This window comes from Tiliqua scincoides, chromosome 5 (assembly GCF_035046505.1).
Source record: "Tiliqua scincoides isolate rTilSci1 chromosome 5, rTilSci1.hap2, whole genome shotgun sequence".
Lineage (NCBI taxonomy): Eukaryota > Metazoa > Chordata > Lepidosauria > Squamata > Scincidae > Tiliqua > Tiliqua scincoides.
Genome location: NC_089825.1, coordinates 41,277,267 through 41,296,725, shown reverse-complemented (window position 1 = coordinate 41,296,725; position 19,459 = coordinate 41,277,267). Strand labels below are relative to the sequence as shown.

General features: G+C 41.1%; 1 protein-coding gene across 1 annotated transcript in view; it reads left to right on the top strand.

Annotated features, from left to right (window-relative positions):
• Positions 1-19,459, top strand: part of SATB1 (SATB homeobox 1) — a 150,214-nt gene that overhangs the window by 9,215 nt on the left and 121,540 nt on the right. The gene's annotated exons all lie outside the window — the stretch shown is intronic.

The window sequence follows — 19,459 nt, the reverse complement described above, 5'->3', positions numbered from 1 at the left end:
TACTGCTTGAGCTATTCATTCAGTGAGGGAAATGGGCTGTTATAGGATGAGACCATCAAAACACTAAATATTTTGTTTTTATTAATATTATACCATTGTATAATTTTAAGTCTCTAGAAAAAATGTTGTCAAAGGAAAATAAAAATTTTATCAGCAGCATGGATCTAGTGCCTGCACATATGTATTTGTGAAATATATATATATATATATATATATATATATATATATATATATATATATATATATATATATATATATATATATATATATATATATATATCACAAACATATGTATGTACATATATATATGTATGTACACACAAACAAACACACATATATATAAAATGCATGCATGTATATATCAAACTATTTGTGACATGCAGAACAATGTTCTTCAGGATCCTTTTGCTACATATCCAAACTGTATTTCAAGTATAGGTTTTGTCTCTTTAAAAATACAGTCTCCTCTATTTGCCCTATTAATTGTTGATCTGTTGCCATCCATGAGACAAAAATTAGAGCTGTAATTAAATAATCATGTGATGCTCCTTAGTGCCAGTGAGAGTAAACTCATTTTTCCAGGCCCTGATGGTCACTGATTATTGTATTACTACTGGCTTTGCTTATTTATTTATTTTTATGAGCAGCTATGTGTGTTAACTGTTAGTCTTCTCTTTTCAAAATTAAAGAAGGTGAAGAACACAAAAGTCAGTTAATTGGCTAGTAGCCCACAAGGACTTTTAAAGAGACTTACCTTTCTGGCTTTTGGTCACCTGATTGGGAGAACTACATCGTTGGTGTGGCTTGTTGTGTGCCATTTAATTTACACTGGTGTTTTGGCTGTGGTGGATGCATATGGGGAATGCCAGGAGAATTACAAAAGGAGCAGGGAATTAAAATTCAGAAATGATTAAAATTGAAATAAAAGGATGCTGCTTCTTTGCCAGTACTCTGGCAGTTATAATGACACACAGAGATTAGTTTCCACCTTCATCTTTTCCTTCTTTCTCATTTCCTCTTGTTTATTGTTGACACGTTTTCCCTGTGCCTTTGCTTCTCATTTCTATGTCTCTTTCACATATTTGTACTTTTCCCCCCTTTTCATTTTTGGCAGAGAGCAGCTTACTTAACCTTATTATTACAATAGCAGAATAGGTTATTAATATTTAATATACATGTGTGTTCAAAATTTCTTAAACTTGGGTCACCTCTATTAAATGACATGTCATTTTATTGTTTGTTAATCCTTATCATGTTCTTATAGTTTCTTAGATACCTTCGTGGTGATTTAACTTGTAATGTTTAAACACCTGTGTTAGGATACTAGAATAAAGAAAAGAACTTATCAGTCATGGATAATCAATTATGCATGAATTCAAATTTAACAGATGGACGTTGGGAGTCAAAAATTTCTCGTTGGCTTCATGATTTTTTTTTTCTGTTTGTGCGACACCTGTCTCTTATGTATAGATAAACATCTAACGCAGCTTTCAGCTTTTCTTATATCTTGGGGGAGGGGTTTCTTGCAAAAAATAACTTCTACCGATTCCTCGCCCTTTTTATTCTGTTATATTTAAAGAGCTCATACTAACTGTAGGTTCAATGGCATGTTGTTTTGTGAAAACATGTCATTTAACATGGCTATTGCATGTAATGTGGTACTTTGCAGTTTAACAGTGTAGAACCTAGACATCTCTATGGCATTTCAATAGACTAGCACTGATCTCTTTCTCTCTGTGTGTTGCTACAACAATGTACAGTATACTTATACAGTTGTACATACTATACAAGTTACTTACATAGAAGTGCATTCCAGAATTGCTTAAATGAAATATCATCCAAGTAGTTTCTTCGCTTGCATATTGCTATACAGTACTTGCATTTGATAGGCAGCAACAGAGGCTTTCTGTAGCTCACTCTAGTTAGCTATGTAGGGTAGTATGCTTGAGATAAGCAATTCAATGGGTTGTCTAGACTTGCATCCTCACGGATTCCAGAGAATTTCAGCCACATAACTGCATTATTTATTGCTGAAACTTGCAAACATGTATAGCCTCACTCCGTGACTGTTGGGATATACCTGTTGTGTGTATTGTATTAATTTTGGTAACCTATCACTTGACTTAAAAACAGCAAGAAAGTAGAATGTGGCACCATGAAGTTTAGCTTACAACAGCAGTTTGTTTTGAGGAGTCTTGTAAGGTTTGCCCAGGAAAAGGTGAACACAGATCTGAATACTATGCAAGAGATGAGAAAACAGTTTTTGGTTTCCTGCAACAGCAATAACTGCTATAAATTACTTGTAGCTTGAGATCAAGCAACTCTTGTGTTCTTGACCCCCATACATTTACCTTTTCATAAAGAGACATATGAAGTGGTTTGAACTTGTGTATGTATGTGCATAGCTATATAACATGATAATTCTGAAATAGAATTTCATAAACTGTAGTATATTAGCATTTGTGTCTATTCAATAATATTTTTGTATTTCAGAAGCAAACCTTTTTGTACTACCTACTGTATTACTATTCTCCCTTCCTTTAAAATAGAAGTTTATGTTTACTGTATGAGGGTACAATTGGAATTTGAAGTAAATTTTACTGTGATTTGCTGTATTATAATATTTAGTGGAAGAAACTATCTTTACATTATTTGCATTTTAAATGAAAGCACCACTCAGGACTGGTACAGAAAGAAATATCCAACATATGTAAACCCAAACACCAAAAGATTTATATAACTATGCTTTCTGGGAAATGCTAATTGTTTTAAAGTGTTTCCTGTAGGGGCAGAGAATTAAAGAAGAACTGAATGGCAGCGGTATATCTCACTATATTTTGTATGAGTGGTTTTCAGAAAATAAGCATTGCTTAACATCACAATTTTAAACGTTTACTCAGTGAAGTAAGTCCCACTGTATTCATAGTATCATAAAGTTTGAAGGAACCAATAAGATCATAGCTATGCCATTTGGTACCCAGGGGCAAATTTAAAAAAAAAAAAAACTTTTAAAAACCCTCTCTCCCCCTCCAGCCTTAGAAAGGCACTTCTGGTTTTCACCAAAACTGGAACTGTCTTTCTCAGGCTTCCAGCAGGTCTTCTGGCGGCCAGGAAGGCCAGACACAACCTCCCTGGGCCTCAGAAAGCCTGTCGAAGCCCTTAGAAAGGCACATCTAGTTTGAGCAAAAACATGACTTTCTTAAAAGCCTCTGGCAGACCCTCCAAGGCTCAGGGAAGTTGCACACAGCCTCCCTGGGTCTCAGAAGGCCGTGGAAAGGTGCCTCCTGACACCCCTCAAGTGTGGCACCCGGATCAAGTGACCCCTCCCCAGAGGTGCAGCTAGGTCATCTGACACCCGGGGCGCATAAATTTTTGTCACCCCACATGACTTAATTAAATATTAATAATTATCAATTAATTATATTGTTTAATTAATTCACTTTTTAAACCACCCTTCCTCTAAGCAGCTTAGGGTGGTGTACATGGTTCCCCCCCTTATTTTGTCCTCACAACAAAAAAAATGCAGTGAATATTTTCCCACAAGCAGTGGATGAAATTCTGCATCAAATGGTTTATAACATGATGGTATTATTCCTAAAAGCCACAATTTCCAGAATTTTGGTCACTAGGGTGTTACCCCCCCCCCCCAGGATGTCTCATTGACCTGTTGGGAGTTAAGGCAGTGGTTCTCAAACTTTTAACACTGGGACCCACTTTTTAGAATGAGAGTCTGTCCAGGAACCACCAGAAGTGATGTCATGGCTGGAAGTGACATCATCAAGCAAAATAAAATAATTATAAATAATTAAATTAAAGAAAAACAGATAAATAAGGGGAAGCCAGAACTGTTTCACCAAGTGAATTTTCTCTGTAGCCTGCCTGCAATAACACCCCCCCACACACACACACACAGATAAAGCAGTGAGATTTTCAGCCCTCCTCAGTGCCCACCTTACCAGCTCAAGCCTCTGTTTTATTCTTTTGGGGGGGGGTTGCTGCCTGCAATAACACCCCCCACAAATAAATCAGTGAGATTTTCAGCCCTCCCCAGTGCCCACCTTATCAGCTCAAGCCTCTGGTTTATTCTTTGGTGGAGGGTTGCCTTCTGGAACATTTGTTGAGCTCCGCTTTTATTAGATGGGGACCATGCAGCTAGCCTTGCATTCCTCTTTGCCTGACTTAACCAGGAACCAAGGCACATTTGTTTACTCACTACTGTACGGGACCGTATGGCTTACTTTCGCTTTCCATAGGGCTCGATACATTCGTCTGCTTGGAGAGAGGGACTTCCTCCTTGGGTGTTTTTTGGGGCTACTTTCATTGGATAGGAACCATTCTGGTGTCATTGGATTCCTCTCAGCCTGCCCTTTCCGACGAACTATGGCAAATTCGCCTGCTCATGAGTAAACACGCAATATGGCTCAGTTTCATTTTTCATAGAGTTCCATGCATTTTTTGGTTTCTGGTTTTTTGGCCATAACTTTTGATGGAAAGGAGATATTTCAATCCAGTTTTTTTGCAATGCATTCCGCAAGCCATTCTGCATCCAACGGTATATGGCATGATGGGGTTACTCCTAACCTTCACTATGTTAGTGATGTTACACCCCCCAAGGGTGGTACCCAGGGCAGACCACCCCCCCGCTAGCTACGCCACTGCCCCTCCCAAATTCTTAGCTATGCTACTGTCTAGAAGGAAGGGATACTATAAAGGTAGTTGACTAGTTCTTCAGACAGGTACTTAGTGCTAAGGACACATGTATAGATGTATGTCTCCTGCACATCTTGAATTAAGCAAAATTAAAATGGTGATATCCCATCTCTAAATACCCATCCAAGTTATTTACTAATCAAATCAAGTATTCTCCATCTGAATTAATTACCCCAAAAGACTGTACTATTATTTTTAACAGGAAGCTAAGGAGCAATATGATAATTGGGGGGAAGCATGCAATACCTCATTTTTTTGATTATTGATCTAATATTCTGATGATGCTGTTATATATATGTTGGTAATGCCAACTTCAAGACCTCTTTAAAATGTGCATGTAACTTGAAGAAAAATTTCAGGTCACTGGATAACTACTCTTATTGCTTTGTTGATTTTAATATTACACTCCTAAGAATGTGATGCTGAAAATAGCAATGGTTATTTATGCAAAAACTGATACTTCATCCCAATTCTTTGAATGTCTTCAAAGGTCTGTTGCTGTATGAAACCTTCTACTTGTGCAAGAGGCTTGGCATTAATTTCTTAGTCAGTATCTTGGGGTCACTTTTCAACGACAAACCTTGCACTTAATTGTGACATGTACCTTCGGGTTCATTCCTATTCAACATTCCAGAACCCATGCATCTGCAAATCAGCTGTGAAATCAGGGAATAAATATTCCTTTACCTTGAGGAGACTTCTGTGTGTCCCATCCCCCACACTGCCGGTTGGAGCATGCAGTGCATGCCCTATTGGCATGGCTGCATCAGCACTGAAAAGTTTGATAGGATTGGGTCCTTAGTTTTGTTGGGTTAATGTGGATAGGACTGTATATAGAATTGCACAGTTATTGCCTTGCCCCTTCCAATCTCCTTTTCAATCCACTTTGGGACTGTGCAAGAGATGACATTGTGGGGATTGCTAACAGATGGCAAATTAATAAGACACTGGATCGAGGTGGCATACATCTAGAGATCCACCTTAGGCCAGGTCCCTCATCTCAGTTTGAGTTTCTGCTCTTCTGAATACACCTATTGGGTGCATGCTGCATCCGATGGTGGGCGGACAGTCAGAAACCCTGCCTCGGTTAAGTAAAAATATTTTCTTCCTGCCTCTGCATAGGCTTCCTGGTGGCCTGTGGGTCTTGTCGGACATATACCAGCTACATACCTGGTGTAAGTGCAAGAACAGGGGCAGGGAAGGTTCAAAAAGAGGGGATAGGATCCTGGCACACATTGGTGCTGCCAAGATTCTCCTCCCTTGAACTGCTCTCTGCTTTCCTCCTCCCTGCCCAAAGTTCCCCCTGCCCCTTTTCCCTATCCATGACATGTCCCCACTGACAGCTTACCAAGACCTGCAGAGTCTCCAGGAGCCATTTACAACAGTGGCCCAGAACCACAGGATGGCAACCTGGCTTTCACACCCACCACAAAAGGTCTTATGCTGCTGGGATATGAGTTCCAGCAGCACAAGACCCAGTTAGGATTGGGCCATCAAATAAGAGAGTGGTGTGTGTGTGTGTGTATGGTAGAATCTGAGTTGGCTCCAGCCATAGATCTTGGGGTTATGGTAGATAGCTCAACGAAAAATCAACTAAGTTAGCAGCAGCAATTAAAAAAGACACATTCCAGCTCAGAAGCTGTTATGTCAGGAACTGTGAATAAAATGCCAGTATTGTGATATTTTTATGTAAAACTGTGGTGCGACCAGATTTGAAATACTGTGGACACTTCTGGTCACCCCACCTTAAAATAATATCATAGAGCTGGAAACAGTGTGCAAAAGTATGACCACAATGATCAAGAGATTTGGAGCACCTTACCTGTGAGAAATGGGTATTTTAGTTTAGAAAAAAGACTAAAGTCAAATTAGGTGTGATGTTAAACTCATCACATCATTTTCTAAACTACAGTCCTATATCACTTTCCTGCGAGTAAGCCGCATTGGACACAGTGTGACTTATTTCGGAGTAAGTGCATATAGAATTGTGCTGTCCAAGTTGTTTTTACTTGAATAGCAGGTATATGTGTGCCCTTATCTAGATAGGGATCAGAGAGTTCGTTCCCCATCTCACGCCTTAGCATTTGCTACAATGAGATTTTTTTTTGGGGGGGGGGGGGCAAATTGTCACTTTAGGGGAAGTGATTCATAGTGAGAAATGGTGAGAAAATCCTCTCTGCTTGTCCTGTGGTCTCAGTCCAACTTTAGATCCACATGATTGCTTTCTTAAAAGAGCATAATAAAGAGAAATGATGATGTGTTAACATGACATATAGTTTGGCCCTAAGGGAGCACATAATTGAGGTTTTTAAAGTTATAAATTGTAAGATAAGGAAGAAAGAATGAACATTCTTCCTTTCTTATAATATCAGAACTGAGGGTCACCCAATGAAATTGATGTACTGTAGATTCAGGATAGACAAAAGGAAGTCTATCCTGGAACACAACACAAAATTAACTGACAAAACTGTCTACAACAGTGTTTCCCAAACTGTGGGTTGGGACCCACTAGGTGGATTGTGAACCAATTTCAGGTGGGTCCCCATTCATTTCAATATTTTATTTTTAAAATATTAGACTTGATGCTCCCATGGAACGTAACTGCATGTGGGGAAATGTTACAGATCTGCGCTTTTAACAATGTATAAGCTTTTAACAATGATAGTCAATGGGACTTACTCCTGGGTAAGGGTGGGTAGAGTTGCAGCCTAGGATTGTTAAACATTTTCCTGCTTGATGACTTCCAGTCTTGACTTCCCATCATGACATCACTTCTGGTGGGTCCTGACAGATTCTCATTCTAAAAAGTGGATCCTAGTGCTAAAAGTTTGAGAACCACTGGTCTACAAAATGGTAATAACAATTCCTGGTTCAGACAGTTTTAAAGAGGGGTTTAGTCAAATTTGGAGAAGATAATTCCATCACTGTAACAACTACATGAAGCTTCCATGTTTAGAAACAATATATCTCTGATACCAGTTGCTGGGGGGAAAGCAAGAAAAGTTGTCACTTGTCACCTTCATGCCCTAACTGGCCACTGTGACAAACAGGATGTTAGACTAGTCATTCCATGGGTTTGAGCCATCAGGGTTGTTCTTGGGTTCTTCTCTCTCACATGTATAAGCACACATGCATGTGTGTGCACACAGTGGGGGGCATCTACTGATCTGTTCTGCTGTTCATCTCTATTTAGTCCCAAACATCAGTCTGGAGCAGGGGTGTCCAAACATTTTGGCATGAGGGCCACATCATCTCTTTGACACTGTGTTGGGGGGTGGGTGGGAAAAAAGAATTAATTTACTTTTAAAATTGAATAAATTTACATAAATGACTTCTTTGGAGATGGAACTTACATGAATGAATGAAGGTCATGCAGTAGCTCAAGGCCTATAAAAGATGTTGCACAAAGCAAGGCCAGCCTTTCCTTCGCTGCCATTGCTGCATCACAGACATGAAAGAGCAAGTAGTGGAAGGAGCCCTCATCCCACAGATCAGGTGAGAGTTCGAACAGTCATCCTCATGCTGAAAGCAGTTGTGTTGGGCCAGCACAGGCTCCAGCAAGTCTCCAGAGGGCCAGAAGCTCACTGGAGACTAGGGGATCCCTGAGGGCCGGATTGGGAGCCCCTAAGGGCCACAAGTGGCTCCCAGGCTGGGGTTTAGGTACCCCTGGTCTCGAGGATACCTTTTCTCAGTGGCGTAGCTAAGCAGGGGACAAGGGGGTTCATTGTCCCCTGTGACAGAGTAGCGGTTTTTTGCCATCTCTCTTGGTGGCAGCATTTACTGGAGGTGCATGGCAAATGCCGCCAAATTGGCCTGCCATCCTGGTACAGCTTGAAATGGAGCCATTTCTAAGGAGATGGTGACTGTGCAGGCATGGGGGAGTGATGCAATGACGTGGGGGTATCATAGTAATAATAATAAACTTTATTTTTATCCCGCCCTTCTCCCCAAAGGGACCGTATCATCACGTCACCTGCCCCCCCCATTTCTGCCTTTTCTCCCTGTTTCTCCAAACAATCACCTCCCAGTTAGAATACTCTAGTGGTGAGAAAAGACTATGGGAATGACCAGAACGTGTCTAAATAAACATTGTGGTGGGGGGAGGGGGAGATGCAGAGAGCGGTGTGTGTAAAGAATTCAAGATTGGCCTGATAAAGTTAACTTTATTGACCTGATAAAGTTAACCAAAGGATATTTGCTTGGAGAAACACCTAAATTTGCAAAAGCTGGATAGGAGTGGTTATTTTTTGGAGCTATTACTCCTGTTTAGGGTTGTGCCAGCTGTCAGCAAGCAGCAATTAAGCTGGGAGTACTTGTACTGAGGTTGTTGGTTTTGATTCTCCTGGTGAAAGCAGGAGAGGTAAGGTGGTCACTGAGTGAGAGATAGATGCATGAAGAAGGGTAAAAGAAAGAGCATTCTACCTCCGTGTAGTTAGTTGATGTGGCATCTATTCAGAATGCAAAGGAAGACAGAGTTATGGCCCCGGGCAAAGGAAAAATCCGGGAATGGACAGAAGTTGAACTATTCCTGCTTCCAGTTCCTATATCAGGCAATTTAGGGAGTGAAGTTGACTGCTCACTGGGCCTGTATCTTTCACTTTATAAAACCAGGTCAGTTCTAGGAAAACAACAATAACAAAGACTTTCTTTTCCTGAAGAAGAATGTTGACCTGGAATGCTTTTGTCAGATTTGTCTGAAGAGGACTGGGCAGCCAACTATGGGTTTTCAGATGTGTATTATTTTATTTTTCACATTTTTATACCGCCCTTCCTCCAAAGAGCTCAGGGCGGTTTACACAGCTGCTCCTCCCCTCTTTCTTGTCCTCACAACAACCCTGTGAGGTAGGTGAGGCTGAGAGAAAGTGACTGGCCCAAGGTCACCCAGGAAGCTTTGTGGCTGAGGGGGGATTTGAACCTGGATCATCCAGGTCTAAGTCCACCTCCCAAACCACTACACCACCCTGGCTCTCAGGTTAGGGCTACTGGAGGGGGAAACAACATCATGATAGCTCACAAGGATGGTGGGATGGTGGGTCATCTATCGTGACAGATGACCTATATCAAATACACATAGCATTGTTGGGCAAAACAGGCACTGTTGCTGAGTGACAAAGAACATACTTTGAGTGTGGAAGGTCACAGGTTCAATCCCTGTTATCTCCTGTTAGGGCAGGGGTGTCCAAAGTTTTTGGCAGGAGGGCCACATCATCTCTCTGACACTGTGTTAGGGGCCGGGGGAAAAAAGAATTAATTTATATTTCAAATTTGAATAAATTTACATAAGTTTACATAAATGAATATATTAAAGATGAACTTATATGAATGAATGAAGGTCTTGTAATAGCTCAAGGCCTATAAAAGGCCTTGCACAAAGCAAGGTTGGCCTTTCTTTTGCTGCCGCTACTGCATCACAGATGTGAAACAGCAAGCAGTGGAGGGAGCCCTCATCCCACAGTTCATGCGAGAGGTCAAACAGTTGCCCTCATACTGAGAGCAGTTGCGTTGGGCCAGTGCAGGCTGCAACAAATCTCTGCAGGGCCAGAGGCTCATTGGTGACTGGGAGCTCCCTGAGGGCCACATTGAGAGGCCTCGAGGGCTGCAAGTGGCCCCAGGGCAAGGGTTTGGGCACCCCTGTGTTAGGGCTGGGAAAGACTCCTTCTGAAACTTTGGTTTGCTGCTGTGAGACAACGTAGATAATACTGAATTTAAACTAGGGGCCGAATATAAGGCAGCTTCCTATGTAAGAGAATGAGAACAGGATTCTGCCACTGTCTTAGCACCACACTACCTAGCAGGGTCCTTGTTTGAGCTTTTGAAATTGGTTGCTGTGATGGGGTTGAAGTGCCCAAAATTTTTAATATTCACATACACAGTTATTGTAAACTCTTTGGTTGAAGCATCTCAGGACTTTATGGTCACCAAGACAACTGTGAGGCTGTTTCTTATCATCTGACCCTGAAGAAGAGACAGTGCACGTTCTGAACCAATTTTAGGTGGTAGTGATAGTCAAGATGTTTTCTAACAAACTGAGACTTTATACAGACAAGACAGATGAGCTTTTGGTCAGTTGGGTTTGTCCTCAAAGAGCATCTGAAAAATTTTGTACCTGAGTCTTTGTGAACCATACACCTATGCACTTTCCCCCGCCTCTCCATTTTTGTTCACAAGATGAAGACAGAAACTTTTTAAATTTACTTGGAAATCAACCACAATTCAGTATCCTGTCCAAACTCAGGAAATGTGGTTTACTTCAAACTACAGTTAGGGAAAAGTAAGCTAGGATCAAACCATGGTTTCACTAAACCACAGCTTCCAAGTTCGGAAACAACATGGTATTGTGGTTTACTTCAAGGTGAAACTAAAAGGTTTCATTCTCCTCCTCTCACATATCAAAGAAGGAAGAGGAGGGTTGAAATGTGAGCCTGCTCTTCACAGAAGCATGTTGGTTGCAGGAAACCATGGTTTCCCATTATGTATGAACCACGCTAAAATCCCTTTTATCTTTTCCATTACAGATGCCATGGTTAAGTAAAGATTCTATGCAGGAGGAATCAATAGCCTTTGTTGATTGCTATTGATTTTCAGTTGAGTTTTGGTTAATTTCACCTTAGGATAGGGTAGGTGTCTGGCTAAATACTTGAGTTCAGTTGTAGCCAGAGTGGGCTGATCAGTTTGATCATGTCCTCCTTTCACGAGGAGATGGTTCCTGCCTTCTTGAAAAAGACAATTGTAAGTGAATGATGCAATTCAAATGTCTCCAGATGCCCTGGATCTGAATACTCTGGCCATTTTTTATCTACCTTTTTTGGACAAGGTCAAACAGGTGGTGGCAATACTGAAGATGGAGGCATGCAAAGTTAATTCCCTTGCACCTCTCAGTGGCTTTTTGATACCATTGATCATGGTATTCTTCTAGCTTGCTTGGCTGGGTTGCGAACTGGATATACCGCATTGTGGCTATTTCACTCTAACCTGTCAGAAAAAAACAGAAGGCAGTTTAAAAAAAATTCTCCTTTTTACAAGTGTGCTAGGTAAGACAATAGATACTGTGAACAGATTTTTGAGCCGTGATGGTCTGGATGAGGATGAATGCATTGACATTCCATCCAGACAGGAAGGTGCCATAATTGTTGGGCCATCTGACTGACACTCCCCCTAAAGATGCACATTCTGGGACTGCTGTCGAACTAAGCATTGCTCCAGGTAGGGTCCATAGCTCAAAATGTCTTTTATTAGTTTACACTGATTTGCCGGCTAGGTTGGATTTTAGAGAAGTAAGATTTGGCTTCTGTGATAATGCACTGGTAACCTCTAGGCTGGACTACTATAATGCAACAATAATACCAACAGGGGGATCAAAGTAGCAGTAGTAAGGCACCAAAAGACCAAAGAAACCAAGTTTCTCAAACTGGTAGTACTCCTAATACATATGGAAAATTTTTATTGATACCTCTTAATAAAAACTGCCTTGAAAAATCTTCATGCTACGGCTTACAATATATTTTTTTCCCAAAGCTAAAGGGAATAAATAAAATTTTCCCCTGATACAGAAACATTTTTGAAATGTGTCAAGAACACTATCAATCTGGGCAGCTGTCTTTTGTTCTTTTGCTACTCTAATGTCTATGTGGTGAAAAAAAATCCCCTATTTTCCCTCATTTTCTGTCTATTTTTACCAGCTTTTGACCTTTTCATCACCTCGGATGCCTTCTGTGCTGCCTCAGTATCTCAAAGGAGCTGCAGAGTCATTCAGATTCAGTATTCCTTTATTGTTGTTGACCTTTTCCCTCTTTTTCCAACTGACCAGTAAACAAAGCATCTGGCTTTGAGCCAACCTGTAGAAGCTCACCTGATTCCTACAGTGGGAAATTCAAATTGCTTAGGTGAACTTACACTATCCAATCCCACAGGCGAAATCTGGTTAAATTCTGATCATTTAAAAAAATGAGTTTATGCACCTCCCCCTTTGTATATTTGCCCAGGTTAGGAGGATCTGATGTTCCATGGGAGCTTGTCCACTGATCCTACTAAAGAGTAGGTGCAAGGACCAAGAATCTGGAACAATATGAATAACAGCTTAATCCTATTCCTTCCTCCACCATAACATGCAGCTGTGACAAAATGGGCTGCACTTCATGCTATGGTGGGGTGCTGTTTGGGAGGCTTGTAAGCCCCTCAATCACCACTGGGTCTTCTCAGACCTGTGCCAGCTATATAGCTTTTGCAAGTCTGAAGAGGCAAAGGGGGCATGTTGGAAGGTTCCAGAGCAGATAGCATCCTGGCACAAGTCGCTTATGCTGCGATACACACCTTTTGGCACCCCTTCCCCTCATCCATCCTGTTCCACTCATCCCCGGTCCCATTCTGCTCACCCCATCAACTTGCAGTGTGAGCGTGGCCTCTCCTGTCCACTGTGTGCAGTTTGGTCCTTGGCATCTGCAGTGATGGCCAGGAAGTGTTCCTGTAACAACATTCATAATGTTGTGAAGCGTGTTTTGCTGCCAGAACACTAGTTCTGAAGGCGAAGCTGAAACATAGGATTTGGCTGTAAGTCGGATAGGGAAATTACCTAGAGGAGGTCTGGTTTTTGTTTTATTTGTCCCTAGCCTTTTAATCCGTTACTGCTTTCCATTTTTCTTCTTTTGTTAGTGCCTTGATTTTTATTCTTGCATTTTCTCTCCATTGTCTTGATATTTTTACAATCTTTCCATAAACTTCATGTATTTTTACCATTTTACCTGCCTAGTCTCAGTTTACCTGGAAGAGAGCAGGTTTCCGTGGCTTTCAGTTCACCCAAACTATATGATTTCATGTAGACTCTCTGTATATTGAGGCTCCTGTTAACTTGGGGAAGAGGCTTTCCCAAGACAGCGTCATTTTGTCTGGGATCTCTAGCTTTGGGAGACTGGGAGCAGGGACATGGGTGCTGGTCACTAACCATTAGGCACTGTGCCTGTCTTGCCCTCTGTCTGTTCTCATAAGCTGCCTTTGAACACTATACAGAACTTTCATATAATCTAAAATGTCCAGATATTCATAGATGAGAACTGATAGAAGCCTATTACACTAATGCTAAAACAACTGTATTATCTCTTCATTTGTTTCTGAGCACAAATCAAACTACTGGTCTTCACTTTCAGAATCCTGAATGTCCAGATTACCTAAAGGATGACCCCTTCCATGGCTAACATTCCCATATACTGTGTTTTCAAGAAGTTGATATGCTCCCAGTTTGTTTCTTGGCTGCATTCAGATTGTGCTCAAAATCATGGTTTGGAGTATCAGGCAGTAGTCACGGTTTTAGGCATTCCCTTTTCCCCCTTCGCTCCCTTGTATGCATGGTATAATACATTATTTTCTGGTCTAATCAAACCATAGCTTATTATTACAGATAAATAAGTAAACAATGGTTTACCCTAACCAGAGCATTTAATCAAAGACCAAAATGTGATTTGCAATTTGGGGTAGGACGACTTGCTCAAACCATCATGTGCTTATTCTGCTGCAAGGGCAATCTGAAGGTTGCTTAGATAACCACTATACTGATGATGACGATTGTAGAGGGAGGGAGGAATGCTTGAGCATATGACTTGTTCCCAATCCTCTGTGTCATGGTTTGGAGCAGTGGTTCTCACACATTTAGCACCGGGACCCACTTTTTAGAATGAGAATCTGTCGGGACCCATTGGAAGTGATGTCATGTCCGGAAGTGACATCAACAAGCAGGAAAATTTTCCACAATCCTAGGCTATAATCCTACCCACACATACCCATGAGTAAGTTCCATTTACTATCATTGTTAAAAGCATGTACATAGTTGCCTGTTAAAAGTACAGGTCTGTAACATTTCCCCAAATGCAGACACATCCCATGACAGCATCAAGTCTAATAGATTAAAAATAAAATATTGAAATGAATGGGGACCCACCTGAAATTGGCTCACGACCCACAGTTTGAGAAACACTGGTTTGGAGGATTATCTAAATGTGGCCTTTGTCTGAGGTGTGACTGGTGAAGACAAAAAGCAGGGTGTTCTCAGTTGTAATTCCCATACCGTGGAATTCCATCGCTTGTGAAGCTCACCAGGCTGGCCTTGTCCCCATCTTCTGAAAAATGGCTACAACTTTTTTATTCCAGGAGAGAGGCACATATCTTTTTACTGGACCCGCTTGCTTGCTTGCTTGTTTCTGGTATTGTGTTCTGTTGTTTTATTGGGTATGATTTATGGTTTTTAGTTGATATTGCTTTAACTCATTGTATATGTTTAATTGTGTAATCGTCCCTTAAGGTATATTTGGATTAAATTGAAGGACATAAATGTTTTAAAAAAACACACACACACACATCCAGAAAAGAAACATACAACCCAATGTTTTAAGCACCCTCCTCATTAAACATTGTGTGCCATAACAGATTTTTCAAATATATTCCTATTCCATAGTGTCAGACTCCGTCTTTTACCCTACTTATTATCTAGTGCCTGGAAAAGACAACATTTAAATATGTTATTACCTTTCATTATGAAATATTATCTCCTCTGAGAAGTATGGCACCTTCAAACAATACCTTTAAACCACAGGTATCTAAGGGAGTGCCTTGCTCTATGGACCAGTTGTTTTTCATCTAGTAGACCTACTTATTATACAGTGCTAACTTCCCCCCTCCCTGTTAATTTGCATCCACACTATATTTAGCAATTCCCTGTATGCCGCTTAAATGTACAATAGAAAAAAAACATAATATTTTCAAAGAGTTATGTTAGCTGGAAATGCCGGAATAATCATTCTGAGTTGGTGCTGGTCCACAATGCAGGCTATCTTCGGTGACAAAGCCAATCCTATGAAAATGTTTGAGAACCTTATGTTATCATTTTTTTAAAGAAATTGCTTGGACAAAGTTGCACAGTGAGTGTGCCTTTATCTGTCTGGCTTAATTCACATTTTTTTAAATGTAGGCACAGGTGCATTTGCACAACTATTTTGAAAAGAAATCCACTGTGAGATAGTGAAAAAGGAAGGCTATGGTTAACCAATGGAGTGAAACGCTCATGTGCCGAAGAGGAGGGAACTCCAGTTTCAGCACATCCAAAATGAGTTGGCACAATTAGACAGGCAGTCATGACAGCAAAAAAGAAACTGCATTTTAAGGCCTAGGCTCTATGGAGAATCAACATGAATCTGCAGGGGACTATTTGAAGAAATTGTGGAGATTTTAACAGGATCTCCAGGAACTTCCAATTTGTCATTGTGTTGGAAAAAACTCACTGGAAAATGGTTGGCAACCTTCAGTCTTGAAAGACTATGGTATAAGCCTACAGCACCCAGTATTCCCAGGCAGTCTCCCATCCAAGTACTAACCAGGCCTGACCCTGCTTAGCTTCCAAGATCAGACAAGATTGGGCATGTGCAGGGAAAATAGCAACTGGAAAATTTACTGGGAAAACTCTAGGAATTGCATCAGTCAGAGTTGGTAACCCTACTTGTAGCAGATGACAACTTCAGCTACCAGCTCAAAGTGGTTATGTGAATACATTCAACATGTGTGGTTTTAATTCAATCTAAACACTTTTCAAAATTCTCAAGGAAAAACTCTCACTGCAAATTAATTAGAATGATATATTACCTATTTTGTGTAATGTTTTGGAATTCCATGAAATAGGTACATTCAACACAAATTTGCTGAATCAATGCAGACTGAGGAACAAATCGGAAGATGTCATTCATGTACCCCTACTAAAGTAGCTTCTAAAGCTGCAATCCCATGCAGTTAAGCTGCTGAAATCTCATTGCATCAAAGGCATTTAAGCAACCTAAGTATTCACAAGATTAAAGCCCAAGTGATGTATTACTTTCTTCCCCACACTAAATCAATGCTGCTAGTTCTGTTGGACTTGCATTTATGCATTGTTTATTTAATTAATGATATTGTTTTATACTTTCATGCCATTTCTGGCCCTGATACCTCAAAATGGTTCACAGTCACAGTTAAAAACAAAATACAAAAATACAATAAGTATGTACAGTCACATCAGTAAGAGACAGGGGGACACCACCAGAAGTCAGTCTGGACTGGGACCATGTTGCATGGGAAGAGTTAACCTTTCTTCACCTTGCTATTTTCCCAGTGAAAATCACACAATGCACAGATACAACTGATTTTTGCCCTGGGAGGAAAATATGACCACAGTCATTGGGGGGGGGGGGGAATCTTCAGGCGCCTGGCCACTGGTATAAAGCAACCCCTCCTCCTCAGTTTCAGAGCCAGTTGTGGCTGAAAAGCAAAGGCAAGGGAGAGGGACTGCTTTACACCAGCAGCACCTGAAGAAACTTAGTGTTTGCCCTCCCCAGGAACTCCAGTGATAGCAGCTTCCCAGACAAATAGCAGCTGAAGGTGGCTGGCATAATGAAACTAACATAGGGTGGGGAGAGAGAGTTTCTCCTTCCCACAGGTTGTGGCTGAGATCCTGATTCTAACAGCTTTTTTTTTTTAAAGACTGGAATGTGATGGTACTCATTACATCTAGTTTGAGCTTCCATTTCACTTTATCTTTGCTCTTACACTCCAAAATTTATTAATCACAAAAATATTGCCACTTACTGCTGTGATAACTTGTGAATTAAGGTTAATGCTTTTTTCCATTAATCCATGTATTTTCATAAGTAACCTGCATTTAGATGTCGTAATCAACATTCTAGTTACTTAAACTGATGTATTTGTACTGAAAATAGTTAAATCCCACTGGTGTTGTGGATAATGATATTCACAACCAACTTGAAGTTGGCTTTATAACCATAATGTCATTGATAAAATACCTGTGTTGGCATAACACAAACATCCACCTAATATAATTTTGCAAAAGCATGTAATTTCAGTATCATTAGACTTAAAGTATCATTCAATAGGCTTAAAAGTTATCAACATTTTCTGATCAACATAAGCTTCACAGAAGCTGTTGCTACAATAAACTCAGAGCAATTTAAATATTTAATCAGTGGGGAGAGATGATCTTGGAATTTTACCCATCAGGAAGATAAACTGATGCACCAAACTTCAGAAAGTAGACATATAAACCAATTAATGCCAACGTAGAATAATATTGTTGGAAGGGACCTTCAAGGCCAGCTGGTTCAACACCTAGTAGAAGCAGGAAAGTCCTCTCTATAGCATCCTCAAAAGGTACTTGTCAAGCCTCTACCTGAACATCTCCAGCAAGGGAGACCCCACCACTTCCCTCAGTAGTTGATTCCATTGTTGAACTGCTCTTTCCATTAAAAATTTCTTCCTGATAGCCAACCAATATCTCCATTATATGTAGTTCTTCTCTCTCGTGCAACAGAGAAGAAACCTTTGCCCTCTTCCATGTGGCAGCCCTTCAAGTACTTGAGGAGTGCTCTCATGTTCCCCCCCCTTCTCTTCTCCAGGCTAAACATACCGAGGGTGCAGTCCTATGGTCTGCCAGCAGTGTGCAGTACAGTGGTGCCAAAATGGCCAATGCTGTACCTGTCCCTGTGGGGCCAGAGAAGCAACTGGAGGTCTCCTTGGGCACTGGAACAATGGGACATTGCTCTCTCATGCAACAGAGAAGAAACCTTTGCCCTCTTCCATGTGGCAGCCCTCTTCCATGTGACTGTAGGTCAATATCCTGAACTGAAGTCCTGCAGTTGCTACCAAACTAGTATGTTCGATATTTGAATCAGCAAAATGAACCACTTGAAAAATAATTGATCAGTTTTTTTTGTCATCTAAAAGTGGAGAGTTGAGTCCTGAAAAAAGTTCAGAGAAGGGGGGACACAATAGCACTTCTCAAGTACTTGAAGTGCTGCCACATAGAAGTTAATTGTGCTTAAGCACCATTGGAGGCAGTGAGAGAAATTAGTGATATATGGCCCAATCCTACCTGGGCCTTACACTGCTAAATTCCTGCAGCACAAGGCTCTTTGTGCCAGGGTGAAAGCAGGGATGCTGAGGCACATTTTTGGGCTATTGGCAAAGATGGCCAGAGATACAGCTCATTCACCAGCACCTCCCAGAGGCTGCATCAGTGTTGGCAGCGGGAAGGGGAAGGTTTGGGGCAGGAAGGCAGGAGGACAAGAGATGGGGAGTGGTGGAAAGGGTGGATCTCCATGGCAAAGATGCATGCTAGAGCTTAGTCCCCATATTTCAACTCACCCTGTCAAAAAAGAGATTGGTCTGGCAAGATTTATTTTTGAGAAACCCATGATGGCATCTAGTAATCACTGCATTGTTGTTCTACACATTATGTGACTCTGCACTGCTGTACTACTGAGAACACTCATGACATTGATACGTCATAGGTTGTGACACTATGGGCACAATCCTAACCACTTATGTCAGTGCTTTCCAGCACTGACAAAAGGTCAATGAAGCTCCGAGGTAAGGGAACAAACATTCCCTTGCTTTGAGGAGACCTGTGTGAGTGACACCCAGCTGCAGGATGCAGCACATGCCCCACTGGTACCGCTATGCCAGTGCTGGAAAGCACTGACATCAGGGGTTAGGATTGCACCCTAACAGCCCAATCCAATGTAAATCCCCACATGGTGATGCAGTGGCACCAGTGCAGGCTATGCTGCATCCCATGGGGAAACTGGGCCATAAGCCAAAACATTGCCGGACTACTTGCTAACCCCACGACTTGCAAAGTTAAATCATGATTAGAAATGTACAGTGTGGAATAGTTCAAATATTCCGAGTTTACAAACTCAACTGACCACACAAATAGAAAACT